Source organism: Squalius cephalus (genome assembly GCF_949319135.1).
Source record: "Squalius cephalus genome assembly, chromosome: 9".
Lineage (NCBI taxonomy): Eukaryota > Metazoa > Chordata > Actinopteri > Cypriniformes > Leuciscidae > Squalius > Squalius cephalus.
This window is the reverse complement of record NC_137130.1, coordinates 26425562-26440869: the sequence shown is the minus strand read 5'-3', so window position 1 is coordinate 26440869 and position 15308 is coordinate 26425562.

Sequence of the window (15308 nt, the reverse complement as noted above, 5' to 3'; positions counted from 1 at the left end):
AGGCCAATATACAACGCTTGACATTATCAATGCTCTGAGCGGGGCTGCCCTCTTGAAATACCGCCTATGTAAGTTTGGAGAAGGCGCACCATCGTTGGCCAGGTCATGTGACCTGGAGAATGCCTGGAGAACGTATCGCTTTACGACCGTCACGTGACCACAGGCTCTGATATACTCATGGAGCTAAGGCTTTTGCTACTATTTTTCCACCTGCTCGACTCCTGGCCATGGCTGAGGCAAGGAAAAAGTGTATAACTGCTTCTGAGGAGGCAAAAAAGAGAAAACGCAAGATGGATCGTGCTCGAGGAAAAACAAGAGTCGATCTTGGAAAGGAGTTTGCTCGTTGGCGCAGGTTGAAAGAAGAAGCTGGATGTAAAACCGATTCTCTTCTCTCAACTTTATTATTAGACTGGTAAGTTAACTCTTTGCTCCTAGTATACAGTCATATGTCTTTGTCATTATTTTCGCTGTTTAGTAGAAGCAAATATGGGCAGATGAAGCTAACATGCTACAAACAAAAGCTAAATGGAACCCCATAGCCTAAATGTCAGGCTTTTCGTGCAAGCGACAGATTCCTACTTTCATAAAACTAACTTAGTAGTGGTAATTTTGTACGCCCATGATACTGCTTCGCTGATTTTTTTTTTGCATGTAATTGGTATGGCGGCTGTTTTTGCCTGCGTAGAGCTAATAAGCTAACAGGTGTGTTTGATTAGGGTTGGAGATGAACTGTGCAGGACAGACGATCAGCAGGAGCAGGGTTGGGCACCCCTGGTCTATGCGACTTACCTGATCAGACATTGTTTTCTGTTCACTTTTGTGCAATTTATTTATTCAGTGGATGTCTTCTTTTCTTCAATAGTGAGTCGATGATCTCTCTTCAACCAACAGGTCAACTACTGTCTGCACATACAATCTAAAGACACGGGAGGCTGGCCGGCTGACTGTTTGTTGACTTTTGCGACAGTGCTGTGGCACTTGTGGCCTCTAGGGGCGCTAGACGTGAAAGTTACAGGTCTAGCGCCCCTAGTGGCCAAAAGTTACACGGTGTGCCTTATTAGCCCTTCAAGAGCATTAGCCCATGATTTACTCACCCTCAAGTCATCCTAGTTGTATATGACATTCTTCTTTCAGACGAATACAATCGGAGTTATATTAAAAAATGTCCTGACTCTTTCAAGCTTTATAATGGCAGTGAATTGTTGTTTCTGTTTTGAAGTTGTTTCTGTTTCGAAGTCCATAAAAGTGCATCTATATCATGGGCTAATTTTCATTTTTGGGTGAACTGTCTCTTTCAGCATTATTTACTTGATCTAAAAATCATTTACAATGACTGTGGCTTTATGTTTGATTGAGAGGCACCTGCTCCACACAGGCTCTCACCCCAGGCCTCTTGCTGGTGGATGTGGCATGCTGTAACCTGATCATGGAGCCTTTGATATGGAGCCGACCTCCAGATGAGCTCAACCTTGATCTACAGCTGCAGAGATGCAACATGAAAGGACATGGAGTCGGAAGGTGGTGGTGTGTTTGCAAAGGCCTCAGATGCACTCATACAGGCACACCTACACATACACACGTCAGCATTTTTGTGAAGGCGCTTAGGATTATGTTCAGAAGCACAAATGTTAGCCTATCTGTCAGACACATGCAGCTACACAACTGTGTGACTATTCTATATAGCGATAAAACAGACAGATCTAGTGTAAAACAGACTGAGCCAGGCATTATCTGCATCAGTGACTGTGGGTGAGAATCAGTGTCTCTGTACAAGTTCACACAATAATGGAATACAGAACAGTGTTGGAGAAACTCATTATAGAGACGCTTTCAGTAGCTCATGTGATTTCAAAACAGCGCAGTTTTTCTAGTAACGTGGACTTTCCTAATGAATAGCTGCGTAACGTGATAAATCGCTGCTAAAATATGGTAGGACAAACTCACTTAAAATATTCTCTCTCAGACATGAAATTGTGGCACGTCCGATTGATTTTAGAGCCATTAGTACCGTTACGTTTGGACACTTTATACAAATAATTTGTTCAGGTTCAAAAAAAGACAATGCAGACACCTATATTTATTTGTTTTTGTTTGTTTGTTTGTTTGTTTGTTTGTTTATGTATTTATTTATTGTGCAACAAAAATATCATCTACTACAGTAATTTTACTAAATAACATATTTAGTAAACATACTGCCCTTCATAACCGTGTTTGACTTCTAAATAATGGTTTCTGATTAATGTTTTTTTTTGCCATACAAATATTTATACCTAATGAAAAGAAATCGATAAATAAACATATTTCTCTGATTTGAGAAAAAAAGTCATCTGACTATGTTAAAAATTAATAAAAAAAAAAAAAAAATATATATATATATATAGTGTGTGTGTGTATATATATATATACTGTATATATATATATAATATTGGTTACTTTCAAATATTTTCTTAAAAATTTTTATGTCACAGAACTTCAGATGTTTGTGCTTCAAATTATCTACATTTATTCATTAAGCAAACATCCAATTATCAAGTAATGTGTATGCCAGATTCTGTATGTCCAACCTACCCATCACAGAAAACGTACTCGGTTACTGACGTAACCTCGGTTCTCTCTAGAAGAGGGAACGAGTATTGCGTAAGTTGCTTACGCTAGGTGTAAAGTCATCTTTTCTCGAGATATTGAAGCCAAAAATTATCCTTAATTTTGTATTTATTGTCAACGCGTTGCAGCAGCTAGCAGACCTAGAGCGGGCTTACTAGCGCGCTCATTGGCTGCTCTGCGGCAACTGCAGCAGCCTACCACTGAGCCCTGCGTGACGTCATGCCCAAAAGCGCCCTCACGCGTCATAGCCCGCCAGAATGGGTGTGGCTTAGTGTATATAAGGACGGGCTCGGGGGCTGCTTACCTGGTTTTTATCGACTGAAGCGATACCAGCTCGAGGCGGGCACGGCAAGTTACGCAATACTCGTTCCCTCTTCTAGAGAGAACCGAGGTTACGTTAGTAACCGAGTACGTTCTCTTACGAGAGGTTCTCTCGTATTGTGTAAGTTGCTTACGCTATGGGAACCCCTTGTCAACGCTGTGCGCGCCAGCATCAACCACATATAGTCCCAAGGGCACACCCGGGGGACACAAATCAGTGGGAATAAGATGGCCAACCTGAGTGGGCCAGTACATGTACATAAGCACACAGTATCATGTGGCCAAGAATACAGAGCGGCACAGCCGGTCCATACTGACACGTGGATAACTATCCTCACAGTGTAGTTCAGCCAGGGGAGCTAAGATTAGCGTGAGAGTAGCCTGCGCGTGAACGAACCTGAGCAGAACATACTCGCAACTTAGACTGACAGAAGTCTAGCCTGCAGGGCGGGAGCTTCTAGGTTGTAGAACCTAACAAATGTAGAGGGGGAGGCCCAGCCTGCCGCCGTACAAATGTCGTGAATAGAAATCCCGCTGGACCAAGCCCACGAAGAGGCCATGCCTCTAGTGGAATGACCCCTAACGCCCAAAGGGCACTGCAGGTCTTTAGATGCATATGCAGCCGTGATAGCGTCAACAATCCACCTGGACAGACTCTGTTTCGAGGTGGCGAGGCCTTTAGTGCGTCCACCGAAAGAAATGAAGAGCTGCTCCGAGCGCCTGAAGGAGGCGGAGCACGTGATGTAAACCCTTAGCGCTCTAACAGGGCAGAGGATGTTAACATCGACTTCGCTACCGTAGCCCGGCAGGGCCAATAACATAATAACCTGCACTCTGAAAGGAGTGCCGAGTACTTTGGGGACATAACCATGTCTCGGCTTGAGGATGACTTTAGAGTCATTAGGCCCAAACTCGAGACATGCGGCGTTAACAGATAATGCGTGTAAGTCACCCATGCGCTTAACTGATGACAGGGCTATCAGAAAAGCGGTTTTGAGCAATAGGTATTTCAGATCCACGGTCTGTAACGGTTCAAAGGGATGTGCTTTCATGGCCTACAGGACCACAGAAAGATCCAGCCTCCATGCTGGCCCGAGACCCACCGGACTCCTGGAGCGAAGGGGCGGGGTCTGGGTTGGAACCAGACCAATCCTCGCTTCCTGAAGCCAAGAGGGAACAGCTGTCGTTAATGGCGTCCTTGTCCGCTTCATCTCCCGAGGCGTCGACAGTGAGGGCGGCAGCCGGCATCTGTGCATCTGGGAGGGAGCGCGGAGAAGGGGAAGGCGAGGTTCGCGGGGAAGGTTCCGGCGAGTGCTTGCAGGCCATATCAAGCTGCGGTAGCCTCTGGGAGCGACGCTTCTTGCAGCGTGGTCCGGCGGAGGCGGGCGGAGGTGCAGCTTCAGCGCCAAACATCTCAAGTCGAGCCCGCAGGGTCGACATGGTCAGTTCTTCGCAGTGGACGCAGTCGCCCACGGAAAGTGTGAGGACTGCGTGGTCACGGCCCAGGCAGAGAGCGCAGATGACATTTTGTATGTAAAATGCCTCGCGCTCTTTTAGAGAAAGTGTGTGTCGTGGCGGCGAGCACACACAGGCAGTAGAAGGATATGACGCCGGATAGCGTAGCAGGCACTGATGGATGAAGGCGGCGAGGATCGTCCGGCTTCTTCAGGCGCTGTCCTGGGCGTGCTTTGTCGCTTGAGTCGACGGCGTCGGCTTCTCTCAGGAGATCCAGTGATGCAGAGAGCTTCGCTGAAGAGATGAAAATCAGGTAAGCAGCCCCCGAGCCCGTCCTTATATACGCTAAGCCACACCCATTCTGGCGGGCTATGACGCGTGAGGGCGCGAAGCTGCTGCAATGCGTTGACAATAAATACAAAATTAAGGATCATTTTTGGCTTCAATATCTCGAGAAAAGATGACTTTACCCATAGCGTAAGCAACTTACGCAATACGAGAGAACCTCTCGTAAGAGAGAGAACTGTCTGCATTTTTACATTTTCAAAAAAAACATAATATAGCATGATTTACACGGCATTTTTCTCATTAGGACAAAAAAATTCCCCATAAGGTCAAATATTTTTTGCATTACCATCCTTGTGGGGACACATAACATAGGGAATGCCTGAACCACAATACACACACACACACACACACACACACACACACAATTAAACTTTGATCCAAAGTGATTTTGTTTCTCATATTTCAACTTTGATGCCTTCATATAAGGAATGCCCTACATATGGGCTGCCACATGTTCTGTAAAATAAGAACAAAAACTTTAATCATCTTATCTAGATGTCTGATTGTTAAATCTCCACTGAGGTTTGATGTTAAAGACCCAACAGATATATTGTACTTGATACATGTTGTCGTTCATAATGTTGCCAGTAACTTTTGTTTTCTATCTCTTTCCTAAAGCCAATTTTTACCTCCATTCGATGTCTGATGAGTTATAATTTTGGACCTATTCCTATAATGAATTTTATCTTCTTTAAAAGCTTTAAACGTGCAATTCTTCATTTCTCCAGCATTATTCCTGTTTCAGGCCAGCTGAGAGGGTCAAGGTCCAAGGGTTTTCTGAAGACTTCGATTTACAGAATTCGTAACAAATGTGTATGAACTGAGGATTAGGCTCAGGAGTGGATGTATTTTTTTCCCCCCTAAAAGTCGTAATCATTCGAATTCAAATGGAATTGCCAACTTGTAAAGTAGTTATGATTTATCATGAGATCGTGTTGGCTTTAGGATGACATTGTGACCTTTTTTATCATTGATTGGTTAACATTTTTTGATGTCCTGATTTCTGATTTATTTATTTTCACAGGACAGAAACAGCAAACAATTTACCATACAAACGGTGGCCATAATTTATAGTTTTAATAGCAGACAAATTTGACAGTCTGAAGCACATTGTTCTTGACAAGTAGTATGTATTGTATTACAATGTTAGAGTGATGTATGAATGATCAAGCATAAACAGCTTTTTATGTAGGGCTAATTTAGCATGTATACTATAGATTATTTGAAGTCATTTGCGTCAATCATATAATACTAGAGGCTTCATCTCTTAAGCAGTTAAAGTGATTACATTGCAGACACATTTTCAAGGGATGCCTGTGTATGCGTAGGTGCATGTGTGTTATTTGACAGATTTGTGTGTATATTTAACACGCATTGTAAATGCATTACGTGTTCTCCCTGAATCACACATGTAGACTACACATGCCAGGATACCTACAACCTCATACAATCAAGCCCTTTAGGCTCTGAGGATCTCCCATTGGCTGTTGTGTGGCTTTAGGATGCTGTGATTGGGGCGATCAATAAGAAGAGGGGACAGCAATGAAGGCTGAAGAAGCAGAGATTACTCTCAACCTCAAGCATTTCCTCCCCTCTTGTGGCCTTCCTCATCACTTGAATGCACCAGGTGTCTGTCTCACTGATGCAGCTTGACGATTTGGCCTAGATTCCCACAATCCAATCAGGACCCTCTTCTCCCCGACTCTGGTTTCAAACAGGGAGCCCACGCTGATTCTGACAGCTCTCCGTTGTTCCCGGAGGAGGTCTGAAATAGTTATTTACCTAGGTCTGAGTGGAGAATCTATGGCTTTCTGATCTCGAGTAACCTCAGTATCTGAGAGCTGTCAGTTTGTGTTAATGATTTTGCAGGATATTCTGTGGTTGAATGTCAATGGACTGTTTTATCATTCTATCATACTGTTCTGTACATCTAAAAACAGTTTGAAGCCATGTATGGCTTCAGAAGGAGACTGTTGTCTCATTTTCGTTTAGAGATGAGAAATATTTTTTGCCATGTATAAACTTTTTCCAGCTCCTCCTTGACCTTTTGTCAAATTAACCCCAAATTGTGTATGTATCATCCAGAGACCCTTAAGACAAAGTTATCAAAAGATGAGGGCCGGTTTCACAGACAGGGCTTATATTAAGGCATGTTTGGGCCATAGTTCAATTAGGGCATTTAAGTAGATTTTAAAAACGCACCTTAGAAAAAAAAGACATTACTGATGTATCTTGAGACAAAAAAAAAAAAAAGAAAGCAAAAAAAGACAAAAGACAAAAAAAGCTACATTCACACTGTCATCACAAATCCTATTATTTGTGTATCCGATTGGAATCTGATCTAAAATTATTGACATCCACATTGTGTATCACAATTGTTCAGATCCGATTTGTGAGTCCATGCTGCTCTTCGTTTAACGGAAAGATCTGCATTGGTTTCTATGGCAATGACGTTGAGTTGGTACACGCCAAAAACAACATCAACCACCGCAACATGAAGGGGTTTGCAATAGAGATGTTGTCTTATTAGCACATGACAATGTGTAGCCGTCGTGCTGGACAACTGCGTCTTCTGAGGCAGCGGCAGACACGTAGGACGCTGCTGTCTCAGTCAGTTTCGAAACACGTCGCCGTTTTATTGTAATTTTCTGCTCGTCCAGCACTTTGCAACAACACAACCTTGTTTCTGCAGTGACTTTCAGCATGTTTCCTATAACAACATCTGACGTTTACGTTTTAAGTGGCAAAATCCGATCAGAGCTGTCAGACTGAAATGGATTTCCAGAAAACCACATACCTGTATGGATGTAGCTCAAAATGGATTTCATGTGATTTTTGTAGTTCACACTTGCTAAATCTGCTTGGATTTCAATCGGATATGCACAAAAATCAGATTTGGACCAACAGTCTGAACGTAGCCTTTGAGTCCAAATTGAACTTCTTTATGATTGCCCTCTCTAATCTTGAATGAATAAAGTAAAAGCAAAGCTAAAAGCTTTTGTCAAGCCTCTTAAACCTGACATTGGCATATATTTTTGGTGATCTATCAGAGTTACACTAGACCATTTTAAAAGCCAATACATCCAATACATACAGGATTCTGATCGGATCACTGAAAAAAAAAAAAAAAAAACATTCAGAGGTGGTAAAGGACATATTCTGACTACATTCGATTAAGTGTGAATGAGCATGCAATTTCATTATCCTCCAAGTATGTCAAGTAAGATAAAATGCATGTTCATGCCAGGAATAAAGGAGGTCTCGCTATGTGCAAGATTATGTTACTCTACAAATTACTCTACAAATAAAACTGTGTAACAATTTCCCCATCTATCTGAACACTGTATCTGTGCTTATAATTGTGGAGGTTGACTTGAATTAATGAGCCATCCACTCCTTACATCTCATGATATGATTTCTCACACCTTCTCTCCTGGTTTCCTCTCTGCATCATCCTGTCTCTCTGGTACCACAGGGAGTCGTAGTGGTGGGTCAGGTCTCTGATTCCTGGCCAGATGGAGAGAGCAGACCCCTGTTGGAGACAGTAGAAGCTCTTGCACAAACAGCAGAAGGCTTGGAGCTCCAGGGGTTCTGGAGCTGAGAGAGTGCTTCAAAATCCCGGTCGAGAGGCCTGGATCGCAGCCCAGATCCCTTCCTCACCCCTGTCTCCTCCACTGGAGATGTGGAATAGTGAATGCATGCCACCCAGAAATGATCACAGACTGTGCAAGAGTGAATACATCTGTGCTTGCCAGGTTTCTAGAGAGGTTGGAAAATATACTAGGCATAAGATGAGACTGTTTTAAGAGTGCAAAAAAAAAAAAAAAAAAAAAAGCTAATAAATATTATAATAGCCCTCACAGAGCCCCGTTAGCTCTTAATATTAACATTTTCCATCACTGTCAGATTAACTGATGGAGGCATATTCTGTAATTATGTTTTAATTATATGGATATATATTATTAAGCACTTGTTTTTCTGTGGTCTAGACCATTGTTTCAGAGCATCATAAAATCTGCAATGAAGACTGCTGCTTTATTTGCAATGCATTATATACAGTATGTAATCAGTATGCAATTTCATTGTAAATAAAGCTTTAAAAAAATAAAATAAGTGTGTGTGTGTGTTTGTGTGTGGAGCAGGTCCTCATGGGGGCAGACATGTTGAGATCACATGTCCAGCTAGATACTTCTTGCTTTATCTAGGTAATTCCTCTTCTCTAATTAATTAATCATCACACGTCACAGAGAATGACACAGTCAGTCTGCATTAATATTGATCACTGAACATTTTGTGTAATACTTCTTACATAAAATAATGCACCTTTAAAGGGGTCCTATTATGGTTGTGGGCTAATGCATCCAGACCTAGAGATCCCGGTTCATCTATCAGGGAAAACCAACGAGGGCAGTGAGACATCTGACTGTCCAATAACACATCTACCGCCATGGTCCAATACATCCTCAATATCATTTGCACCACTTTTGGATGTAGAGTCCAGTCTCCCTGCGACACCCCGCCACAGAGCGTCCATGATCTGATTGAGTTGGACTTGTAGATATACTGCTCGGATGGACAGCAGGTTGACATGGGCCAAAACAAGCAGGTTGTGAGCTACCTGAAGGGCATTCTGTGACCTTGTGCCTTCCTGATGGTTGATATAAAAAACGGCCACCTAGTTGTCTGTGTGCACCAAAACATGTTTTCCCCTGAGAACAGTTTGAAAGTGAAGAAGGGTAAAAAAAACAACAATGTCCACTCTGGGACATTGATGTGCGCTGTGCGCAGAGCCCCTCTCCAGTGAGTTCCATTCATTCCCCTCTTGCGCCAGACCCCCCTTCTCAGATGGGGAGAAGAATCTGTTCTTATGACCTCCCACCTTGCAGGTGAAGGTCCCAATGGTACTCCTCTAATGAGAAACTCCTGTGACCAAGGTGCTAGGGATCGCATGCAATGATGTGTGACTCTGATTTTCTTGTATTTGTCTCGTATTGGATAAATATGAATGAGCCATTGTTTGAAAGGCCTGAGCCACAACAGTCCCAATGGTACTACTGTTGATGCTGCTGTGAACTTCCCCAAGAGTATCAGGAGAGCAATGTAGTTATGAGTGCGGCCAACTTGAAGACTCCTTACAGCCCTCATAATTGACCTTATTCTCTCTGGAGTTGGGACAGCCAACATTGTGACAGAGTTGAGAACAATGGTCGACTGCATTGGGACAAGCTTGCATTTGTCCCAATTAACTGTTCTTCCTAAAGATGCAATTTGGTCCAATAGATGACACGCTTGATCCAATGCTTACTGGGGTGATGCTGCACAAACAAGCCAGTCGTCCAGGTATGGTAACACTCTCATGCCAGCCTAGCATTCGGAATGGCAAAAACTTTAGAAACAATTCAGATTTCTTTGATCTAACATTGGTTGAAACCTTCTGTCTTTCTTAAATAAATGGAAAAAATCCCCCGAGATGAACTTGGGGGTCGACTAGTTCTATGGCACCCTTGGTGCAACAAAATCTGGTCCAAAAACTCATCCAGGTACCAACGGCAGTTGTCACAAATTATTCTGGGATACCTCTGGTAAAGAGGATAGGGCCAACCAGAGTGGTTGTATTGGACCAGAGTGTAGGTTTTTGGGACGGAGTGAAGACTATTCTTTGCAATTGCTATAATTTTGGCAGTATTGTGTGCATTATTGACAAGTAAATAATTTCTAAATGTTAAATGCTTGAATCATTATGATTATTTAGCTTAGATTTGTGTTGTTGTTGTTATACTTACAGTATTACTACTAGCTGTATGACTCAGCAGTTTCAATATCGCAGTTGCATTTGGTGTGATACCATGTACTGTAAACTCATTTAAATGAATGTTGATGTCACATTTTAGAATGCCATGTGTACTATCTTTATTTGTGTTTTCTTAAAGTACCCGATGGTTTGTCAATAAGCAGGGGTTATGGTGTTTATCTAATACACGCTTTAATGACAGCATTTTGAACAGCTCAATTGTATGTTGTTACTGCATCATTAGTTTAACACACTGTTTCAAGAAATGTAGATTCATAAGAAATGTGACTTCTTTATGTAAAGATGTATATCTTAATTTAGCAATGTCATTTATTGTTGTAACATATTGGATTTCTACATTTCTACATTTGTAGGAAACCACAGACCCATATATATTTGTATAGGCTACTTCTGTCAACCGGATTTAAAGTTTTGTTTTTTGAACCTCTGGACTATTGTACCTCTTTTTAATGGAAGAGTATGGCTGGAAGGCAAAAAAACAGTGTAAAGTATGCAACATCTGTCACAGTCATTGCACTGAAGCATTGTAAAGGATGTTCTCTGCACACAACATAGAAAAACATTCTCAGAGCTCACTGTTGCTGGGGGGATCCAGATTAATGCGGGCAAGCATCGCTTTTAATGTTCCTTCCAGTAATGCAACAACTGGAGATGACCCACCTGACTTCTCAGACACTGTCTCACCACCAGAATGACGCAATTGATCTCCAGGCAAATTTTCCTCAGCACCTGACATCACTGGAGTAGCTTCAAAAAGTGAGACAGAGGCAGCCACTGACATCATCTCTAACTCCTGTCCTGTATGCATCATTGGCGACGAAACGATAGCTGATTCAGGCAGAGCTTTTTTCTTGTATCTCCATATTAGTCTGAGCTTTAGCCAGGAGAGGCAGTAACAACTCTACCTCAGAAGATAGCTGGTCAAGCTTGCGTGCTAAATCAGAAGATTTAGTCTTCTCATTCTACCTTTAATTTTGAGATATTTGTTTAAAGCAGGTGTCACCAACCCTGCTCCTGGAGGGCTACAGTCCTGCAGATTTCAGCTCCAACCCCAATCAAACACACCTGGACCAGCTAATCAAGCTGTTCAGGGTTGCTTGATAATTACAGGCAGGTGTGTTGGAACAGGGTTGGACCTAAAGTCTGCAGGACAGTAGCCCTCCAGGAGCAGGGTTGGTGACACCTGGTTTAAAGCAACAAACCTTCCAGATTACAGACCAGCCAGATGCGCTCGGTGCACAGAGAGCAGCATTATAGAGCATTCCAGGCATGGGTCAGACAATGCCTGCTTAAGATGATCAATACCAAGACACATAGGGCACTGGTGATGGCCATCCATGATATCCATAATCCCTTACGAAAAAAAAGTATACTTCAAGTTCATTTTATGAAGTATACTTGAGTAATGTTCAAGTATATTTTTAAGTATACTTTATGTAGTAAGTATACTAATGTCAATATGTACTAGTAGTAAACTTGTAAGTGTACTATTTTAATACCGCTTGGTACTAAATTGGCCCACTTGAAGTATATAAAAGTATATGTTTAAGTGTACTATAAGTGTAACAGTAGTAAACTTTAAGTGCACATCTAGTTCATAATTACGTTTCTCATTTGTACTGCAAGTGAACTTATGGGTATACTAGTAGTTCACTATTTTAATACTTGTAGCAACTTTGAAGTATACTCTCAGTAAACTACTAGTTTAGTAGTTTTCTTTTAACATACTCTCAGTAAACTACTAGTTGAGTAGTTTTATACTACAAGTTTTCTTTAAGTGAACTTAACATCATACTTATAGTTTACCATTTATATATTATTTTTGCTTTTAGTGTACCCTCAGTAAACTACTAGTTTAGTAGTTTTATACTACAAGTTTTCTTTAAATGAACTTAACATTATACTTATAGTTTACTATTTATATACAATTTTTGCAGTTGCAGTAGGCCTATACTACTATGTTCAAATGTTATTTTTTATACTTGAAAAATACCTTTAACTCTACTTTAATTTTAAAAACATTTTATTAGCTTGCATCCTTTTTATCAACAATTGAATGTCGGTAAGTTTCACAAAGAAAGGCAACAGTTTAAACAAAATAGTTGAGAAAATCACATTTTTGTCAAAGACTACACGCCTTGATCAGATTCAGAACGATGATCAAAACACAGATGGAGTAGATCGAGTCCGACACCCCCACAGCTTCACAGTCGTTTTCTCTTCATGGTTTACGCTTCATTTCATTTGGAAACATTAAGCAGTTTTGATTTACAAGCTGTTTAATGTTTGATGATCACATTATTTTACATTTGAGTGAGCAATCTTCTATCGCTTGTTTCAGCTTCTTCTTCTCCTGTATTTTGATCCGGAGATTCTGTACTAGAAGATGTGTCATAGCGCCCCCTACCGTATAACAGTGAAAACATGGGTAGCTGGAAAATTCAGGCAATGGTGGGGAAAAGTTGAATTAAAGTAAATTCCTATGTACACCAGTGGACTAAAATCCAGATACGCAGAATTAGAAACATATCTTTTTTTATATAAATATTTTAATCAATATTTTCAAACAAAGTTTCATAAGACTGTATATGAAAAACAATGTAAAAAAAAGTATATTTAATAGGCTACTCGATCAAAAGAGTTAACACAACTACAAGCCAATTATACTTTGAATAATTAAACTTTTAAGTATATCTCGATCAAAAGATTGAGTACAAGTATAGGCCAAATTTGGACTTTTCTCTCAGTATAAGTCAAGTACACTTAAAGTAAGTGTAATCAAGTATTTTGAGAAGTATATAAAATGTAGACTGAAAGTATGCTTTCTTCTTTTTAGTTGAAAAGTATACTAATAGAACAATTGAATAAACTTATTTTCCATGCTTATTTTATTTGCTCTATAAGCTCTTCCACCCGAAAGTTTGTTACTATATAAAGCTGAACATGTTAGGCTAGTTTATAAGACGGTGTGTAATATTATGTTTTTAAAAAAGTATTTAATAAGCTACTCAATCAAAATAGTAAACACAAGTACAAGCCAAGAATACTTAGAATACTTAATTATACTTTTAAGTATATCTCGATCAACAAGTATAGGCCAAATATACTTAGACTTTTCTGTCAGTATAAGTCAAGTATACTTAAGTGGAATTTGAAGTATATTTCTGAGAAGTACATAAAGTATATTTCTGAGAAGTATATAAAAAGTAGACTGAAAGTATACTTTCTTATTTTTTAGTTTAAAATAAGTATACTAATAGCACACTTGAATAAACTTATTTTTCGTAAGGGATGTTAGGGCATGTAGAGCACCCAAGTGCATCCACAAAGAATTAAATACTCACCTCAAATCCAAAAAGACAATAAATTCATCACTTGCTGGTGATCCGCACAGCGATGAACGCACACACACTCTCAAGCCAAGGCAGCCAGGGCTTCCGAGTGCATGTCTTCACTGATGCATTAAACCTTACAGGCAACCAGAAGATTGAAGCCTCTCCAAAGTGTTATGCTTTTAAAATATTATTTGCGATCGTCGTGCACAGTGAACGTGCCCAGCTCGTAAAAAAAATCCATAATCTGAGGCGATGTCAATGACGAAACAGCTCGCATATATCCTGAAGAACTCTTCGGCAGCTACACAAAATATCGTCACTTCGATTCAATCAGGGCGAGAATGAGAAAGAGATAGATTTTATGTGTTAAGGGGTTAAAAATCCATTGTGACTAAGATACGGGAAAAACGCATTGCAGTCCTGCATAACAGGACCCCTTTAACAGAATAAATGGATTCCATATTATGTTACATATGCATAAAATGCAGCATTACTATCTTACTACTAAAATTTCAGTGAACAATAAACTGATGAATTCATTCTGAGTAACCTAGACAGCCACAAAACACTCAAACTTTGATGGGGGGCGGGACACCCCAAAAATAAACACACACACTTCCTTTGAAGAACTGGGATTGCAGTCAAGTTCTGCTTGGCATGGAAGGCCGTGTTTGGATTCTAGCCTTATCAAATTAAAATGTATTGATGAGTATGAAAAGTGAGTGGGAGTCCATGTAAGGTCTCTGTGTCCCAGCTGGACAGAGGCCAGATAACCTCCTCTCCAAAAAGTCATCAGCCAAATCTATACATTCCGCAGTCTTCAGAATGACCAACACTTTTTTCACTCCTAACCAACCCATGATTCTGTAACAAATGCAGCCTGCTCCTGTCAATACTCACAATGAACATAGCTGCTCATTTTCCAATTAATATGAATGCCATCAGCATCATGCAGGCAGCAGGCTGAAGCTGCAGAATTGGATATTACATACCGAGGGAAGACAGTACTTTAAGGAAAGTGCTTGTGTGTTTAATATTGGGACAACATGACCTGATGTAGTACCCCGGATTGGTCAAATGACACAACTGTTAACCGCTCACTGCAGGTACATTTAACCTTAACTACTAAACCTGAAGAGAGTGTATATTAGACCACTCGCAACCCAAACAAACCCAGCAGCTCTTATTCATTCAAATGGATTGCTCATAAACCACCCACACACACACACAAATATAAAGCTTTGTTCATTATTCCTTCGTCGTGCGCTTCACTCTAGCCACAGCTATGACAAACTGTACATTGGTACCTATTGTTATGGACTTTTAGAGTGTAGATTTTGGTTCATTTCCGTTATTTAACCTGGGGAAGAGATGGCAGTAGGATGCACTATGGGAAGATAGCAGTCAGAGACAGAGGCAGTGTTATGCAATGG